The sequence below is a fragment of the Cnephaeus nilssonii genome (genome assembly GCF_951640355.1).
Source record: "Cnephaeus nilssonii genome assembly, chromosome: 2".
Taxonomy (NCBI): domain Eukaryota; kingdom Metazoa; phylum Chordata; class Mammalia; order Chiroptera; family Vespertilionidae; genus Cnephaeus; species Cnephaeus nilssonii.
In genome coordinates, this window is record NC_137073.1 from 76,017,601 (window position 1) to 76,033,246 (window position 15,646).

Below are 15,646 nucleotides of genomic sequence, written 5' to 3' on the forward strand. Positions count from 1 at the left end.
AATCCGTGCTACGGAAACACACATGGTGGCAGGACAGAACCTAGTATGCTATTTAGTTCTCACAACTCTAGGAGGTACTGGAGCAGAAGTTCTTGCATTAGTGTGCATCAGAATGACCAGGACTTGGTAAAACATGGCTGGGCTCCATCCCCAGAGTTTCTGATTTAGCAGGCCTGGGGTAAAGCTCAAGAATGTGCATTCCTAAGAAATTCCTAGATGATACCGATGCTGCTGGCCAGGGGACCACATTGGGAACTACTTGTTCTAGAGGAAATGGATTGTTGGCAAGATTTTGTGACTTGCCCAAGATTGCTGTGGGAATGGCCTCAAGGCAGGCCTAAATCTTGGGCCTAATAAGGCTACGATGCCTGAGATATTAGCCTTTGATGATTGATAAACACTTTGGAATGTGCGGGGTTGGTTTCAGTAATTACTTGCACCCAGTTATCAGGCAGGCATGTAGCTCAGGCAGTCAGCAGGAATGGGTTTGTGGTCAGTAGGAACTGTACATTTGTTGTGGAGACCTGGGGGCATGGGGGCATAGGGGCATGGGGGCATACTGCTTTGTTTATCATTTGCTATTTAAAACTTATCCAGCTGCACTGCCCCTTAAGGACCTACATGACAGGAGCCAGGGTGGAAGTCTAGCTCTGACTTGCTTATGTCCTGTTTCGTGTGCTCTTGCTTCAGGGAGATGTGGGACAAGTTGTGGCAGAATAGAGAGTCCCCGTTTGAGATGTCCCCATACCCCGAGAGCATGACAGGCCAGAAAGAGCTTTGGAGTCAGGCTCTGTCACTTACAGATTTGTGACATTGGGGAAGTTATTCGTCTAGCCTCTTCCATAGAGTGGTTTCATAACATCTCCTTCCCTGGGTTATTTGAAGATGAAACGACCGTCAGTCATCCAGATTATGTTTCGGACACCCAGAGCTTCCTGAGACACAGACCAGCTGTCGCTTTGATTTCCCTGAGGTTTCACAATGGATCCAGGGAGCTTCCTATCCAATGTGTTGCATTCACCCTTCACCTTGCTCCCCAAACACCCAGAAATCAGACAGCAGCATCATCTCAAGAAGATAGAGTGGAAGCCTGCTGGAAACTGGCTTGGTTAAGATTTCTGGTTCAAAGCATCATGAAACTAGTAGTTTTCCCTACCTTCTTGCTAACATATATACAAAGACATAAAAAAAATGTACGACATTGAAAAGTAACTAACCACTGCCTGGCCAGTGTGGCTCAGTGGTTGAGCATTGACCTATGAACCAGGAGGTCACGGTACGATTCCTAGTCAGGGTACATGCCTGAGTTGTGGACTGGATCCCCGTTGTGGGGTGTGCAAGAGGCAGCTGAGCAATGATTCTCTCTCATCATTGATGTTTCTGTCTCTCCCTCCCTCTCCCTGCCTCCTGAAATCAATAAAAATGTATATTAAAAAAAGAAAAGTAACTAACTACCTAATTCCAGAATTATGAAGGAACTGACAATCATGAAGCAGGTGAAGAGGACCAAGAATAACCAATGTAGCTTTTAGCTTCCGTCATACTTCTACTTTGACTTCATGATTTGGAGACCTGGAGCATGTATCAAACAGACTTTAGTGCTGTATGGGGAGTGGAGTGCCCTCTCTTTCTATTTCCCCCTCTCCTTCCTCCCACCACCAACTGTTCCTCTGTCTCTTATCCCCATTCAGGCTTCCATCTTGTATTTATTTATTTATTTATTTATTTATTTATTTATTTATTTATTTACTAGTGGCCCGGTGCACAGATTTGTGCACATTGAAAGGGCAATACTTAGAAGAAAAAGTTTGATATTGCTATTTGCCCTTTTTCCCTCAGTGTCTGGGAGCCGGCGGCAGCCCCGCCCTCCCGCCGCTACTGCTGGTCGCCATCTGCAGGGCGGTCAGCAGGGCGATTGGGCCCCCACCTGGCTCCCTCGGTGCCTGGGAGCCAGGCGGTGGCCCCGTTCCCTGCTGCTGCCACTGGTCACCATCTGTGGGGTGATTGGCGGGGCAGTTGGGCCCCTGCTTGCACCTGCATTGGCCTAGCGATGCCCGCTCACCTGCTCCATCATCCCACCGTGGTCCTGCTCTCGTCGGGGCCCATCGGGGCCAGCAGCGCCTCCACTGCGTCGCCAATGCCCACCAATGCCCCCTGGTGGTCAGCGCACGTCATAGCAAGCAGTTGAACTCCCAGTCGAAGGGACAATTTGCATATTAGGCTTTTATTATATAGGATTTATTTATTTATTTCCATCTTGTTATATTTAGGTCAACACCCCAAATCTCAGGAAAGAAGTGACTGGAAAGCAGTGGGGTGCTGGCAATGCTCAAAGCCCTGTGAGTGTGGCAGACACACCCTAAAGCAACTCCAAAGAGTCAAATCCTTGAATAATCTCCTCCACTTTGAGATGCAGGTGGTAGCGTGATTGGCTTCTAGCCAACAAAGAATGGCAAAGGTGACGGATGTCACCCCTGTGATTATATTTCAGGGGGAGAGAGTCCTTTGCTGGCCTTGAAGAGGGAAGCCCCCATGTGGTGAGAAGGGGCCACATGCAAGGAACTGTGGAGCAGCACCCAGGTGACAGCAAGAGAGTGGGACCCTCCGTACTACAGCTACAAGGAACTAAATTCTGCCAACAACTCTGTGAGCTTGTTAGGGGATCCAAGATCCGGACAGAAATGCAACCCATCGACTCCCTGTGGCAGCCTTGTGAGACCCAGGTAACTCACCCCCAGATTCCTGACCCAGGGGAACTGTGAGATAATAAATGTGTGTTGTTTTAAGTTGGTGGTAATTTGTTGGGCAGAAAAAGAAAAGTCACACAAAAAAGTAACATTAGTTACAGTCTCTATGAAGTAAGCATTGTGTGGAAAATAAATAAGAGCCCCGAGAGCAGCATGCTGGGAATCAGAATGACCGAATAGGTTCTCTGAAACCAGAAACCAGATAGTGGAGGTCAGAGGAAGGTGCCACCTCAAGAAGACAGAAGTAAAGGCTGTGGGAAGTGGAACTTCGCCTGGGAGCTGTAGATACAAACCTGTCGGACAACTGTGAGTCTGATAAGGACATTCCATACATGTGACCAGACTTGGGAAGTAGGTGGGAGGGGATAGGGGAGGGAGGAGAGAACAAAGAAAATCAACTATTCATAAGTTTCTTAAGAAATATCCAGGAACAATATGAAGAAATCTTAATGGAGACTAAAGGAAGGCTCCCATTGCAAATATTAATTCTTTTTCTATAGATCAATCTATAAATTTAATGTAATTCTGATAAAATATTACTGGAGTCTTACTGGAGTCTTTGGAATTTGACAAAAATAAAATTATTCAGAATGATCGCTTAAGAGCAGCTAACATTTTTTTTGAAAAAGAAGAGAAATGAGGGAGACTATCTTATTAGGAAATAAAACACATCTTAAAGCTGTAATCATTATAATTGAATGGCATTGTTCAGGGATAGGCAGGCAGCTGATCTCACAGAAAAGTACGAGTCCAAACCAGACCCAAGGACTCATATGTGTATACCCTGTGCATTCGTTGTGCTTTGGTATATGATAAAGATTTTATTTCTAATCATAAGGGAAAGGCTGGATAGTTAATAAATGGTATTGGGGAAAGTGACCAATGAATTGGGGCAAACTATTTATATCACTACCTCATACATGCCACACACAAAAATAAATTTTGATTAATTTCATATTTAATTGTAAGAGATGAAAATGTATAAGTTAAACAAAATTTGGTGTCTTTAGTGTTAGAAAAGGCATTTCTAAGTGTGATACCAAAGCCAAGAATCATAAAAGAAGGGTTGTTATAGTTGATCACATAAACATGAGAACTTCTGTGTGGTATACAATTCTACCAGATGCCTGAAAGGCAAACAAATAGAGAAAAAATATGTAACATGAATGCCAAAGTGTTCTTAAGCTCTGAGCTCTTACAAATCAACTAGAAATAGAGAAGCAACCATTTGGAAAAATGAAGCAAAGTGAAAAAGAGCTCATATGCTTGCTTTGCTCCATGTGCCCTTTATAGCCTTCCAGAAATCTCAATTCCTCAGGCTTCCAGGCTTTCTGGGGGTATTGCACTGCTGGTCAGGGTCACAGTACTTTTCTGGAGATGTCCGGTTCTAATCATCTTTCTGTCAAGGCTCATTTTCTTCCACATTACCCAGCAATTTCTTCCACATTACCCAGCAAATGTTCAGAGCTTCCTTTTATTAAATAATCTCACTAAATGGAGATTTTATACCAGTCCACACTTTCATCCTAATGAGTGCATCCATTGCTAAAGGCTATTTCATTAAAATAATTATTTTTCAAAATGAATATGGCTTTATCTTTTTATGGTTGTGGAAATAATTCATGTTTCTTATAAAAACATTCATGCTGTACAGGAAAGATGTAAAGAAGACAGTAAAAACACCCTTATCTTGCCACACAAAGATAATTCCTATTTTCTTTGTGTGTGTGCGCACATTAATGCATATACATTCCCACAAGCACCTGTTTATATTTTTACAAAAATGAAGTCATGCTTTTTCTCACTTCAACAATATATCATGAATAGCTCCCTATTTTAATAAATATAGATCTCCCTCATCGTTTTAAATGGATGCATATTACTCTTCCAAATGAATGTGCTATAATTAATTTACCCAGTCACCTACAGATAAAATTTAAGATATTTTTATCATTATAAAGAGCTCTGTAAATCATTTCTTACACATATTTTTGGCCATGGGTCTGGTTATTTCCTAAGAATAAGTTTCTAGAACAGATTAGTCAGTTGTCCTAAGGGAAGAAAGAGCCAGACAAGACGATCTGATGCAATAGCCAGCTGTAATATTTGAGGAAGGGAAGAGATAGTGAGTTTATCAGTCATTATCGCTTGAATCTGTGCCTGGCCCAGCCCTATGAACACATGTTTGGGTTTCAGATACAGAGAACTTACCAGCAGCACTGCTTCCAGACCCTTCTAACAGTGGATGCAAGAAAAGGGAGGAGAGGAAAGAGAGCTGCATCCCTTGCTTTGCTCCAGGCCATTATGTAGTACTTGGAAGTCCCAGGGTTGGTAATCTGAGCAGGGGACAGCCCAGGGGATTGGACTTGTCTGTATGCATATGTGAGAACCCCATGGGAACCCCCACAAACAGAGCAGGGGCGTTTTCAGGGGACTTTTAGGGGCAGGTGCTAGTGAAATCTGAGTCATTACTCTTGCCTGATCCTATCCATACTTAGTGCCAGGTGAGACTTGGAGACATTCAGATAATATTATAATTATGTATGGGTATAAACAACTCTGTGTGCTGAATGCCTCCAAAATACTGAATATACATGTTAGTCTATTTTTAAGCATATACCTATTAGCTTGTCCTGTCTGTCATTTTATGGTCTAAAGATGGTACCTTGGGGCATGTTCTTTATTACCTGTTGTGTATGCACAATGAATGTAAGGCCTCTTGGATTCTTTTGACAGCCACTTGCCAACTTAGCCATATATGATGTAAATTCTTTCATGTCTTTATCTAAAATCGGATATGAGGTTGATTCTCTCAAATGAAGACTTCAGTGAGTACCAATTACATAGAGATTGTCTTTTATCTTTCTTCCCCCTTCCCGGCACAACGCCTTCCCATAAGTTGGGTATTGTACAAGGAGGAGCAACCTAAACACCAAAGTAGGAGAGTATGGTGGGCACTGCTTATTGCCCCTCAAAGTCATTTCCCTTCTGGCACACTCTTCTTCCCAACTAAAAGAAGTCCAATTTATTCAGGAGCTAGATAAGACCTATTGATTCAGGCCCTTTTCTAGTCGCAAAATATAAAGCATGATTAGTCAAAACCAGTCATAATAATCTTCTTTGGTTGGTTTAAGGATGGCATGTGATCTTGTTTTGGCTAGTGAGATGAAAAGAAAAGACTATGGAAGTAAGCTTAGTTTCCCAAATGAAAAGACAAAGTCTCTTAAGACTTTGAGCTCCCTGTAATGGGGAGGTGATGCCAGGAAGAGCAATGACCATGAGATAAGCATGAGGGTGCTAAGATCAGGAACATGGAGAGGACAGCCTTGGTCCCTGAGGACATTGTGAGCAACTGAACCCCTCCAGCAATTGCTTATTCCCAGCATTGTTGCCGAGCAAAAGGAATTCCTATTTTTTAAGGCCACTCTAAGTTGGTGTTTTGGTTACACAGCCAAAGGCATTTCTAAGTGGTACAGGGAGTAAATAAACAAGAATGACTTCGTTATCTAAGAGCATGAACTCTGGAGCCAGGGAATCAAGTCTTAGTTCTTTCATGTACTAGTTTTATAATTTGGGCTGGGTTAACCTTTCTGTGTCTCAGTTTCTCTATTTGTAAGATAGAGATGATAATAGCACCTACTTCATAGATTGTACTGTGTAGTCCAGAAGAAATATCAAAATGTCAGCCTGACTTGTTTATGGGGTCGCAGCAATACACAGGTGTCCAGAATTGTAAAATTGAACCTAGATTACTTTTCATGAAAGAATGTAAAATCTCTGCTAACACATCATTTTAACTAGACTTGGATAGGGAAGTGGCTTGTAAAATTTTTTCAACCCTTCTCATATTTATTATGGACAAATGTAAAATTGTTAGTCTCTGGGATGGTCTAGAATAAATGTTTGGGATTTTCCATTTTCATAAAACAAAGGAGCAGAGTTATTCCACATGTAAGTCTTAGGCTTACTCCGCCCTGGAGAGTGGAGCCTGTAGTGTAACTGTAGTTCCAAACAAGTTCATGCTTCTTTATGTGGCCACATTTTCTCTCAATATAGATATGGTTCCTTTCAAAGTTTTTATTTTTATTTTTTCAGAAAATTTTTTAACTCTGAAAGAGTTTGCATTTCTATCTGTATGTTTCTTATGGTTGTATCTTTTAAAAAAGATTAATTGACAAACAGCAATTTATGTTAATGAGGTGTCATGAGAAATACAAAGGAAGTGAGGTACCAGTCTTTGCTCTCCTGCTGGTAATGGTCTTCTACATCAGGGCGTGAGGTCACCGATGTTCTACTTTTAGAGGCGAGTTTATTAAGTATGATACATTGGACATGTGTATATCATGGATTACCAAAAAACTCAGGGGTCTTCCTCTGACATTTCTGACCAGCGGGTGGTTACTTAATATGAACAAGGCAAAGGCCCATTTAAATTTGGTGCTCATGAGTACACTTGGAATGGTCTCTTGTGGGGCATCCAGGCTTCTGACTCCAAGTGAGTTGTGTTTTTCTGCCAAATAACCCTATGGCAATGGAGTACTAAGAGGCAAATCCAACATTCTCTCTGGGGTCGCCTCCCCCTTGACTCAGAGGAGAAAGGTTGGTCTGGATTTTGGTGCTGTTGGGAATATAGGAGCAACCGCAGGCCATGTAGGCTGCTAATCAGCGTGGATGTCATTGCCTGAGGCAGCAACAAGGGTTCACTAAGCCCCATGTGGTGCATGGCATTGGATTAAGAACTCGGATATGCCGAGGCTCTGACTCTAGACTTCAATCTTATACTTTTGCTCAAAGTAACAAAACATTCATAATGACATTGTTCTATTTAGATTCACGACTCCCTTCTGCCTTCTATTCCATAATGCTCTGATGATGTCTAAAAAACAATCATCCCAGTCTGCCATTATTAGGTATCCTGTCCTTTGGCAATGGAGGCCCAAGTGTCTGATGAATCAGGGAAGAAGGATTTAAATATTCTAAAACCACCTCAGTTTGAATCCAGTGACCTGAAACCAGACATTAATAGATAGAATTACAGTATGTGAGAATCAGAAGGTAATTTAGTGATCACTTTGGCCAGTTTTTCCCTAACCTTGGATCTACCAGGTTCACTTAGAGGGCTTGTTGAACACAGATGAATGCCCAGTTTCTGATTCCTTAGGTCTGGGGCGGGGGCGGGGGTGGGGGGAAGGGGGAGCAGGGCTCAAGCTGAGTGGATCAAAAAGCTGTGGTACATTTATACAATGGAATACTAATCGGCCATAAAGAAGAAAATCTTACCTTTTTTGACTGCATGGATGGACCTGCAGAGTATTATGCTAAGTGATACTCAGAGAAAGACAACTACCATATGATTTTGCTTATGTGTGGAATCTAATGAACAAAATAAACCAAGGAACAAAGTAAAAACAGACTCATAGATTCAGAGAACAGGCTGACAGCTGTCAGAGGAGAGGGCTGGGGAATAAAGGTGAAAGGATTAAGTAACCCCGCCCCAAAACTCATAGGCAAAGAAAACAATATGGTGATTACCAAAGGGAAAGGGGGTAAGGAGAGGTGAAAGAGGGTAAAGGGGGCATAAATGGTGATGGAAGGAGACTTGACTTGGGTGGTGAACACAATACAATATACAGATGATGTATTATATTATACACCCAAAGCCTATATAATTTTGTTAAACAATCTCACCCCAATAAATTCAATAAATAAAAAAGAAAAAAATTTGCATTGTTTTCAAGTTACCAGGTGAGGTTGATGCTACTGGTCCTGGTACCACACTTTGAGAATCTTGAATTTAGACAACTTCCGTACTTTACAATTAAGGAAATTGAAATGGAGAAATTGGTGGATTGTCCAAGGTATTTGAGAAAATCAAAGAGCTAAAATTAAATTCAGTTTTTTTGAGTTAGATTCATTGTTCTTTCTATTTCAACATTAATGCTGTGAATTAACTGTGTCTACAATATTATGTATCTGCCAAATCTTTGCTTTTTCATGAGGTGACTGTTGACTCTGGGAAGTCATGTAACCTCTTTATTGTCTCAGTTTCTGTAAAAGGGGTAATAGTAGCAATAGACTATAGGACCTACTATATAGAGGCATTAAGTAGATTAACATATAATGATTTATAAAGTTCTTAGAATCATGCCTTGGAAACTGCTATAATTGATTTAATGACTATTATTAAATATTAGTCATTTCCAATGAATTTGAAAATATTTCATATTACCCAAGTTTCACTTTATCTGGTCAAACTGGTTGGCACAAGAATAGTAAAGGTGACTAAGAGAAAAAAAGACTTCAGAAAGTGACTAATCCTAGAGCAGGTGATTTAATATAATTAGATTTGAGATCTTCTAAATTATCTACTCCATCCCTCTCTTCCTATCTGAGGAACAGAGAAGTCATGGAGAAATTGAAACTGGTCTAAGCTTTTGTAGCACATTAGTACCACTGCCAGCTCTTGACCTTGGTTTAATTCATTACTTTCTTAATCTATGCAGTATTTTGAATGTAGTAACATAGCATTCACTTAATAGATTCATCTCTATGTCCTTTGCTAGGAACTATTCAATATCATTTTTTCTTTGCTTAGCATGCCTTTTCCCGGAACTTCTTCTTTTTTTCTTTTTATTTTTTGGTGATTGTTCCTGTGTAGGGAGAAATGAAATGACTTTATTTCCATTAAGTTCTAAGAATACTCAGAAGAGTATTTGGACCTACCCCAGTTATTCTACACTTTCCCCCCCAAGTCTTCTTTGTCTTGAGGTGAGTCAAAGCCATTGAAAGCAAATTATTATTCAACTTAAAAATATGGATTCATTTAAAGTATCTAAATTCCAGCTTGGACAGCAGAAGGTTAATAGTGCATAGAAAAAAAATTCCAGCAGCCCACAAATCTAAGCATAATTATGTATGAACATGAGGCTTTTATTGCTGTCAAAATTAATCACTTTTCAACTTCCAGCTGTTAAAACCCTTCTGGCAGTTTTCCAAGCAATTCCCCTACAGTTACTTTTCCTTCAATTAAATTCTGGTGTAGTTCTCAGGCTCCTGTTACATAAGCAGCAATTTAAAAACGGACTTCTTGGGGTTTTCTTTCTTTTCTTTTCTTTTTTGTCTTGCTTAAACCTAGAAAATGACTGAATGTGAAGTTTGCTTCTCTTACTCTTTCAGCTCAACTTTTACTTAAGCTTCAAGCCTACAAAACAAGCAATGTGGGATTAAAGTATTAGTGTTTATTATACAGCACTTTATGTGTGTGTAGTGATTTGTAATAATTTTTATTAGTCCTTTCTCTCAACTGTCTTCCAAGGTAAGTGAATATTGTTATGTTTTCTGTCTATGATCCCACACACTTTTCTTCACCAGAAACTTTGCAGGATGTGTAGTTTACAAATTTCCAGCACTGGGGTTAGTCCTCATGTTATGCTGTTACTTATTTTTAGGGTAACAGTTACCCTCATCACTCCTTTATTAAGTGTACATGTTTGTCACGGTGGCAATAATCTTGGCCAGCTTCCTAGACATTCCCATGGTGGACTGAACCTCTATGACTACGAAAACAACTGTAGAGAGGTTAGCTGAGCTGTGAAGGGCAGAGGCCCATGGCAAACTATGTTGAGTACCATTATGTTTAGTGCCAGTGCTCAATGAGATTTAGAAATGGTCCCAGTACATCATCTCAGTTTATGAATGGAAGTGTGTTCACGTCCTTGCATTTGCTTGCGTGTCTGCACACAGATAGTGTGTTGGAAGTGCTATCTTTCCATTCTTCATGCTGGCATTCCAAAGGATTAGTCCTTACATCCTTTCTCAGAGCTCTCCAGGGATGAACGCGGGCTGGAGCTTTGCTCTACTGGGACTGGGAATTCTGATCCTTTCACCTTCCCTTCAACATTTGAGTTAGTGCAGCCAGTTTCATTTCCCTGGTTTGTCTCTCTCAAGTCTTCTGGTGGTGCCTGCCCTCTTTGATTCTGGGTGATCTTTGCACCTTCCTCGTCACAGCTATTGCTGTGTATTAAATTCTGTAATGAACAGATGTCCTCCATTTGCAGTCTCTGTAATTTCTGCTATCATCCTCTACTTTCATGCAAAATTAACATATTTCCAGATGCTGATTCCTCCCTGGGCCTTTCTACCTGCAAGTAGCAGCTGGTGTGAGACCTGACACAGGGCAGGGGGTATGAAAATGTCTGTGTGGTAGAGATAAAAGAATGTAGAGGTCTTGTATGTCAAAGAAAAAGTAAGAATGCAGCAAACACCTTGTCGCGCCTCTCTGTTTTATCATGAATATGCAGTTCTGTGTGCCCCTCTATGATGCGGCTGGGAAGAGAGACTGCAGATGCAGGGAAATCGTCATTCCGTTCTCCTCATCCATACTCCAAGGTGGCTCATTGTTAAAAACTTGGGCTTTGGCAATCAGAGCCAGTCAAGACTTAGGATACTGAGCAAGATTCCACGTCCAAACAGGAGTCTAGCTGATCAGTGGACTGGGGAGCCATCTGTGTGAATTTACTACAGCACCAGTCCCCTGAGGCTGCCTTGGTTGACAATAGCCTGCTGGTGAAATCCTATCCAAGCTCATATCCAGCCCCAGAAAATGGCTCAAGGCTTGAGCATCTTGGCAGGAATATGTCGAAGGGACAGATTCTCCAAGAAGTAATCAGGTTATCTGTTTCTTTACTGTAGTTTGCACCGCAGTAAGAAAATCTGTGTCAGCCTCTCCCTCCTCTTTCATAAATTAGTTGGCCAGTTTGCTCTGGTCTGACTGAGTGAGTTTACTCCAGGCAGGGTAATTTGCACAAATCCTCCGGAGCTTGGATGGCCTAGAGTAGACCAGTCAGGATAAGACTTTGTCTGACTTTGACAACCAGAGAAGCTGCCAAGAAATCCAAGAGATGGGTCATGTTGAAAGGGCCAGGCCAGGAAGGACTGCTCATGAAGTTTTGTCCTTCCGTTCAGTATTTAATATACTTTTTCTTTGTAAGGCATTTCTTACAAACTGCCACATGCATAGTTTTTGTTAACTGGTTTATATAACATATGCATGAATATTGTTTTCCAATGTAAATAGCTTGCTTGTTTTTTCTGTGTTTGTTTCCTTAGTTTGATATTCCATGGGTGGTTTGGCCAGATTTGGTGTTCTCTAGATCTTTAGATTCTATAATTCTAACTCTAAACATCTCACCAAATTCTACCCAGTGGTAATTAAAAACAAATACACATGCAATCAACAGGTTGGGGAGAGCTCTGTTTGGAGTTAGAGTCACTTTGCAGTTGGCAAAATACAGTTACACTAATTTATATTGCTCTTATTCCATCTGCTTTCTGGTTTAAAATGTTCTGGATTGCCTCAGACTCTGTATATGCAATATTTTCCATTTACAAAATTTTCCTGCACAATCCATTTTATTTTTCTGAGAGCTTTTGAAAAATGATATTGGTTAGTTTCAAATTTGCAAAGTCCAGTTTTATGTGATATGATTTCTGAGCTTATACATGGATGATAAATCCGAAAGAGATAACCAAGGGAAATTTTTAGAGCTAAATTGTCTGTGCCAAGCACTCAGTGCAAATTATGCCAGCAAATGGAGAGCTTGGAGCAGCTGGTCTTTGTACAGGCAGAGCCCACGTATTCTCAAGTCCTTCCAAGGCCCACAGCTTTCTATCACCCCCCCCCCCCCATTTGTGCTTAAATGCGTGCTGCCTACGGGCCTTCATGGAACTGCTTGGTGTTTTTTTTTTTGAGCCACGGAGGCATGAATGTTTATAAATTTTTTCTTCACTACTCAATTATGGAAGGGGAATGTATGTGAGTAAAAATGTTGAAGATTACAGGAAAACAATACTGCATTAAAAAACAACAACAACCTGTGTTTGATGTCTTGACACAGCTTTACCGTGAAAGTTACAGAGATTTCTCTGATTCTGGGCTTGGTCGGGGGTGAGAGTGGTAGCTGCCCTCTAGGATCTAGCACTTCCCCTAACTGTTCATTCGCCAGCAGTTACACTCACTCCCTTCTGTTTCCAGCACTGGGGAGGGGAAGGAGAGATGAGAACCTCAGAGTAAAGGGAATGGAAGTCTCAGTTCCAGCTATACTGCCTGATCAAGCATCAGTAGGGCTATCTGAAGACCAATTGGCTGGCTCTGTTCATGGTAATAGGCCTTGTTTAGAAGACAAAGAATTTGAAACTGTTCGTCTGGAAACATTAGCAAGGATTTTCTGTTTTGCTTCTTTGAGCCTATGACACTATTATTTAGTTTAGTTTTTAATCCTACAAAATTATCTTCAATTAAGTTATAACAATACCTTACATTTGAATTCCACTTTCTAGTTTCCACATAATTTTCATAGAAGTTCAATACTCCAGTGAGCAAAACTTAATTGGAGCCAGAGGGGAAGATATGTTTATTTTGTTGTTGTGGGCATGTACATTAACTTGTCAAAAGGCCAATTGGTGGCGAGGTGGGAACTAGATCTTGACCCCTAGCGCAGAGCTCTTTCTGCCCGAGAAGGCACATTTAATGATGGTCATTACCTGTTGGTGTCTTTCATGAAGTTCCATCTGCAGTTAAAGAAGGAGGTACATTGAGCTTTCCTAAGTAGACACTCAGGTGTCGGTTGTCTTTCAGTTTGTCAGAACAGCATCCGTTTACATCATCATTTGTCATCACAGGCCATTCCTACTTTGCCTGTTGGATTTTCTGGATAATCCTCAGTTTTTGCTGAAGAGGAGCCTGCACACAACCTATTTCTGGAGCCTCACTTGTCTGCCAGTGGCACTCAGGTTCCAGCGGTAGCTGGCTACTTTGAGTTGCTTGAAGCTGTGTTTCCAGGCACCTGGGAAGTGCCCCTCTGGCTTTGCAGCACGCACCTGCCCTAGCACTGCTTTCCAAACCTGCCCAGCTACTGCTGCCCCCTCCGCCTCCGCTCAGCTCCTGGGGAGGCTCCAGGGTGGGCACTGCTCCTCTGCTGTAGTGAGGCTTCATTCCAGGAACGTCTGGTGTTGCTATCTTATTGGCTGACATTCTGAAAGCTTCGGAGTTGAGCTGGTTTAACTGGTCAAAAGGCGACCGTGGAACATCTCAGTTTTGCCCACCTGTGCTGGATTAATGCTACAAATACCCAAAGGATGTGCAAGCTTTCGTGAAGGGGCAAAGAGTAGAAGATACCATCATTAGTTTTTAGGCAACTTGCCTGTTTTCTTTTTCCCCTGCTTCCCAATTGCCAGAGTTTAGTAAGAATGTCCAGGAATAGTATAATTTCTTTGTGATTTAAGTAGATCGTTAGTTAATTGATGCACAAGCCTCTCTGGAAAGAGCTCTTCCTCTTGGCTATTAGAAATACGCCCCGGTTCTGTGCTTCAGGCAGAATTTCTAATCAGGCTTGACTTATCTTAAGCTCTGCTCAGTCTCCATTTCAGAGGCTGCTTCTCCATTTTCTATATCCTGCTCCACTCCCACCAAGGCTCCGTTCCTCCTAGCTGCTCACTATCAACTGCTGTGCAGCCGCAGCTTGCTCTGCCTATGATGGCAGCTCTGGGTCCTAACGGGGCTTATTTCCCTCTCAAAATTTACCTGACTCCTTCTCTTGTTTTTTCCTCCCTTTCTGTTTAGGATAAACAATAAGTTCTCTTTAAAAAGTAACCATTATAATCATTACTATCATCACTACCACATCACCACCATTTCCCCCTAACAGGTACTGAGCACCCACTCTTTGCCAACCCCTGAGGACACACAAAAAGATAAAAAGAAATTCTGCCTTGGGAGAGGTTATAGTCTGACTTCAGGATTGATAACTAATAGATTCTTGTCTTCCAGAATAATACATTTAAGTGCATTCCCATATGGAAATTTTGGGAATATGGTACCTTAGCCCAATGGTGCTTTTGATAGGTCAATGGGAAGATGTTCAGAAGAGGCAGGAACCCTTAACATCATAGCACATCAATGGATGTTTACAAAAGCCTACCTTTTACATCTTCTCTCTCACCCTGTCCTAGCTGATGGCCCTGTAGTCATGAGAGACAACAAAATCACGTGGAATCAGCTCACAGGCTTGTCTGTTGCTGGGGAGATTCTGTGGATGTTGCTAGAGCTCATTCTAAATTACTTCTGTTGAGCCCAGAGCACAGTGGAAGTGATGTACATGACTGTAAGACCACATCCTCTGCCAAGCAGAGGCAGGATACAACAAGACACACAAAAGCCAAAATCTTCCTGTTTCTATAACATTTCCAGCTGGAAAACAAATCAGAGCCACACATTCCAGCTATGCTTAGGAAGCACTGAGATATCCAAGTAGTAATCACCCAGGTATGCTAACTGCAGCTCAAAATAATTCTGGGGTTGCCAGTGCCATATGCCTTGTAGGCTTCCAATTAACTCAGCTCACTCCTCTCTTTTCTCCAAGGGCCAATTATTGGGAAAATTCGGCATGTCTACCTACATTCCCATCCCCCGCCATTCAGAGAAAGATTGTTACACTTCAGAATGTCTGACTATTGCATTAATCCACTAAACCAATAAAACATGGGCATGGAAGAGTTTAGCCCTTGAAGCATGGATGAAAGACTTAAGGTTTATGCATGTAGAATTTTCGTTAGTACCTAAGAGTTAGAAGAGACCCTAGAGAAGGATGACCACAAATTTTAATTTAACTAGGTTGGCCCAATTTTCCCTGTATACTTATTAATATTGCTTCTTTTCTCTCAAAAGTGCTAGATTTGGAACATAAGTTATATGGTTATTTTGCCTTAAAGTTTATCTAGTCCATCTTTTAGTTTGGTTCAAATTTAACACAGAAATTACTTTTCAGCTATTTCCTCTTTCTAAACAAGTGGTCTTATGTTTGCTGTTCACATTATTGGTGATGGAGGGATCTCTACTTTGC